This window comes from Herpailurus yagouaroundi, unplaced genomic scaffold (genome assembly GCF_014898765.1).
Source record: "Herpailurus yagouaroundi ecotype Mexico unplaced genomic scaffold, PumYag 210, whole genome shotgun sequence".
NCBI classification, from domain to species: domain Eukaryota; kingdom Metazoa; phylum Chordata; class Mammalia; order Carnivora; family Felidae; genus Herpailurus; species Herpailurus yagouaroundi.
Genome location: NW_024412441.1, coordinates 17,430,091 through 17,435,049, shown reverse-complemented (window position 1 = coordinate 17,435,049; position 4,959 = coordinate 17,430,091).

Below are 4,959 nucleotides of genomic sequence, written 5' to 3'. Positions count from 1 at the left end.
AAAAAAAAATTTAAAAAAAAAACAAAAAAAAAACTCTTAGCAAACTAGAAAAGAAAGGAAACTTTTTTGATCTGATAAAGGAACTCTACCTAAGAACTACAGCAAAATCATATCTAATGATAAATTTGGAAAGTTTTCCCGAGACCTAGAATGAGGCAAGGATGCCCCTGTCACCAGTTCAGCACACTCCTAGATGTCCTAGCCAATGAAATTAAGAACAAGATATAAAATGTAGAAGGTTTAGCAAGAAGTAAATAAAATTGCCATTGTTCACAGGCAACATAATTATGTGTGCAAACAATCCAAAAGAACTTAAACTATTAGGATTAATGAGTAAATTTAGCAAGGCCAATGGATTCAAGGTCACTATACAAAAATCATCCATACTCGTGTTATATTATAAAGAATACATCTGGGGGCACCTCGATGGCTCAGTCAGTTGAGCTTCTGACTTTGGCTCAGATCACAATCTCACGATTCGTGTGTTTGGGCCCTGTGTCCAGCTCTGTGCTGACAGCACAGAGCCTGCTTGGGATTCTCTCTCTCCCCCTCTCTCTGCCCTCCCCTGCTCATGTACACAGGCCAGATCTCTCTCTCTCTCTCTCTCAAAAATAAATAAACATAATAAAAAAAGAACATATCTGGTCTTGGACTCTGGCTTCCCAAAGTGAGATTCAAAAACTCTTGGAATTTCCTGAGTAAATAGAAGTGGCTTTGTTATTCTGATGAACAACTCCAGGTGGGCCCCTAGGTAGCTTCAAGGCAGGGCTGGTCACCAGTAAAACCAAGCATTAGAGGGTCAGAACTTTCAGGTGTCCTGCCTTCCAGGGAAGGCAGCGGGCTAGAGACTGAGTCCAATCACGTGGCCAATAACTTAATCAATCATGCCCAGGTAATGAAATCCTGATAAAAATTCTGGACCACACCCTCAGGGAGGGTGGGAGAGGAAACAAACAAACAAACAAACCCAACCCTCTGGACCCCAAAGCTCAGTGGAGCTTCTCAGTCGTAAAACACACTGATGTGCCCGGAGGGTGACACACCCTAACTCAATGCGGCCAGGCCACGGAAGCTCCGCATCCAAGCCTGTTCCAGTTCCAGACCTCACTCTAGGTGTATCCTTTCAAATAAAACTGTAATCATAAGTGTAGCACTTCCCTGAATTCTAGGAGTCATTCTAGTGTATCATCAAACCTGAGAGGGGGGGTCGTCATGGGAACCCTAAATTTATAGCCAGTCAGGGGCAGTGGGGGAGGGGAGACCTGACTTATGACTGGCATCTGAAGTAAGGGCAGCATGTGGGTGGCTGTGAGGGAGGTGTGGGGGGCGTGGTCTAACGCTAACTCCAGGTGGTTACCATCAGAATTGAATTGCAGCACACCCCCCAGGCAGAACAATTTGCAACAAACATTATAGAAAACACAATTTTAAAGACACCATTTAAGATCACAAAATACTTAGGAATACATCTAAGATGTGTAAGACTTCAACAAAGAAAACGACAAAAAATTATTGAAAGAAATCAACAGGCTATAAAACAAATGGAGGGGTAACCACGTTTATGGATTGGAAGATTCATCGTTATAAAGATGTCAAGTCTTCAACTTGATCTATAGATTCAATGCAATTCCATTAAATTCCTAGGAAAAAGGCTAAAGAACAGTCAAGATAATCTTAAAGAAGAACCAAGAAAGAATAATTATTACCAAATATCAAAACATATTAGAAAACTACTGCAATTATGTCAATGTGGTATTGAACAAGGAAAGACAGAGACCAATGGAATATGAGAGTCCAGGGACAGACCCACACATATATATACCACAGCTCCGTGGGGAAGGACAGTTTTTCCAACAGCGGTACTGGACCAGCTAGATAACCCGTACGGATTTTAAAAAAGATTCAAACTGCAATACTTCAGGAACAAAAACAAATTCCAGAAGGATTACAGCTCTAAGTGTGAAAAGGAAACATTATAGCTCTAGAAAATAACACAGGACACAAGCTTCCTAACTTGTGTACAGGCAAAGAATCTTAAACAGGATATGAAAGGCACTAACCCATATGTTTATTAGTATGTGAAAATGTGTTCAACATCATCAGTCACTAGAGAAATGTATCATAAAATCACAATGAAATACTACCACACACCTACCTAGATGACAATATCAGAGTTGGGACAGGAGTGTAAACTTGTAAGAGCATTCTGGGAAAGTGTCTTATCTGTGCCTATGCTATGTCCTGGCAATTCCACACTTAGGTATATTCCCAACAGAAATGCCTACATAACATCACCAAAAGACATGAACAAGAACATTTTTAGTGGCCTTATTTAAATTTTTTTTTAATGTTTTATTTATTTTTGAGAGAGAGACAGAGTGCAAGCAGGGGAGGGACAGAGAGAGGGAGACACAGAATCCGAAGCAGGCTCCAGGCTCTGAGCTGTCAGCACAGAGCCCGATGTGGGGCTCAAACTTACGAACGGTGAGATCATGACCTGAGCCGAAGTCAGATGCTTGAACAACTGAGCCATCCAGACGCCTGTTAGTGGCCTTATTTAAATAGTTCCAAATTGGAAACAACCCAAATGTCCATCAACATCACAGTATATTTCTATCATGGAATACTATATAGCAATAAAAAGGAATGAGCTCCATACAACATGGATGAAACTCATAACCTTTATGTTGAGCAGGAGCCAGACACAAAAGACACATACTGGATGATTTACTTATAAAAGTTCAGAAACAGAAAAAATTAAACCATCATGATTGGGGGGACAGGAGCAGTGATTGGGAGGGTACATGGCAAGAGTCTTTCTAGGGTGTTGATAATGTTCTATCTCCTGAGCTCAGTGGCAGTGACACAGAGCTATTCCTTTGTGAAAAACTATCAAGTTATACATTTATGATTTATGCACTTTGCTTCAATGAAAAGTTTACTTTAAAACATATCTAGGTGGTTGCCAGAGGCAGGAGATGGAAGGTGAGAGAAATGGGAGAAGGTGGTCAAAAGGTACAAACTTCCAGTTACAAGATAAGTAAGTTCTAGGGAGGTAATTTCCAGCACAATGACTATAGTTAACAATACTGTATCATATATTTGAAATTTGCCAAGAGAATAGATCTTAAAAGTTGTCATCTCTTGTGCTGAGAGAAAGAAATGTTTTATCTCTGTGTGGTAAGTGATGGATGTAGTTAACTCGACTTACTGTGGCAAACATTTATAAAAATATGGAATCATTATGCTGTACACCTGAAACTCACAATGTTATATGTGAGCTGTATCTCAAATTTTTAAATTTTTTTATCTTGTTTTGTTTTAATGTTTATTTATTTTGAGAGAGAGTCAGAGACAGAGTGTGAGCAGGGGAGGGGCCAAGAGAGAGACGAAGACACAGAATCCAAAGAGGCTCCAGGCTCTGAGCTGTCAGCACAGGGCCCAAAGTGGGTCTCTAAACTCATGAATGGTGAGATCATGACCTGAGCCTAAGTCGGACACTTAACCAACTGAGCCATCCAAGTGCCCAACTGTATCTCAATTAAAACAAACAAACAAACAAACAAACAAACAAAAACCACCTAGAACAGGGTGCCTGGGTGGCTCAGTTGGTCAAGCGTCTGATTTTGGCTCAGGTCATGAACTCACGGTTCATGGGTTCAAGCGCCTTGCATTGGGCTCTCTGCTGTCATATAGAGCCTGCTTCAGATCTTCTGTCCCCATCTCTTTCTTCCCCTCCACACACCCCTCAGAAATAAATAAACATTAAAAAAAATTTTTTTTTTGTTTTTTTAAATCTAGAACAGTAAATTTTCCAGCCTCGAGTTATTGGAATATCCCAATCTTGTCATCTTTTTCTCAGTATCCATGATCTTACTGAAAAGTGACATGGAACAGGGCTTAAGAGCTTGGCCTCTGGAAGGGAACAGCTGCAGTTGCCAGTTAGTTGTCATACAGTATGGAAAAGATTCTTAGCCTCTCTGAGCCTCAGTTCCCATCTATAGCATTTGGAGGATTAATTATTTAATAAAGGTTAACCATCAATGAAGGCATTTCTTCCTTCTTTCTGCTCTCTGCTCATACTTAACCTTTTTCCAGAGCTCTGGGTCTGGGGCATTTCTGGAGAGATTGAGCTTCATGGGGAGGCTCTGCTCTCTTAGATACCCCTCTACTCTGCTGCTTTTCTAGCATAACCTCTTCTCTCCCTAACTGGGACACCAGGGAGGGAGCAGGCAACAGGTGAATCCTGACATGAAACAACCCAAGTAGAGGTGCAACTGAGAAATGTGGCCCTGCCCCTTGACCTGCCTGGTTTCCTGGATCCTCAGATTAAACTCCCACGGTTGGAGCGCCAAATGTGCTGGCAATCAGGATGGCAGGCTTAACTTTCTCCAACTTTAGAGAAACAAATAATTCAGTAAATGAGAAGAATCTCCTCAATTTGAAGTTTCTCTTCCATATATTTTTTTCCTTAAGCTCTGGCATCTGTTACCCTTAAGATATGCACTAGGGGCCCAGATAAGACGGTATCTGAATTAGCATGTAATTATATAGTGGGCTCTTTTGACCTCAATGTATTCAGAATTCCAAGAAAGGCACCACACCCGGACAGTGGGGCAGCCTGCCACCTGAGCCAGTATATGAGAACCACCACGGCCCAAGTTGGTGTCCGTGCCAACTGGGGCACCTTTGGATAGTAATAACAATAATTTTTAAAATAGCTAACATTTATTGCATGATGACAATGGTGCAAGGCACTGAGCTAAGCAGTTTACATGCCTTACCTCATTCAGTCCTCACCACAACCCTCTGAGCTGGATACTGTCATTAACATGGACAACCAAATCACCAGCAACCAAAGAGAAACTTCTGAGACTAAGAGTCAGTGACTATTTTGGGCCTTTCATGAAATAAACTCCACTGTAGATTTACTCACTTTACACATTTTTTATTTATTTA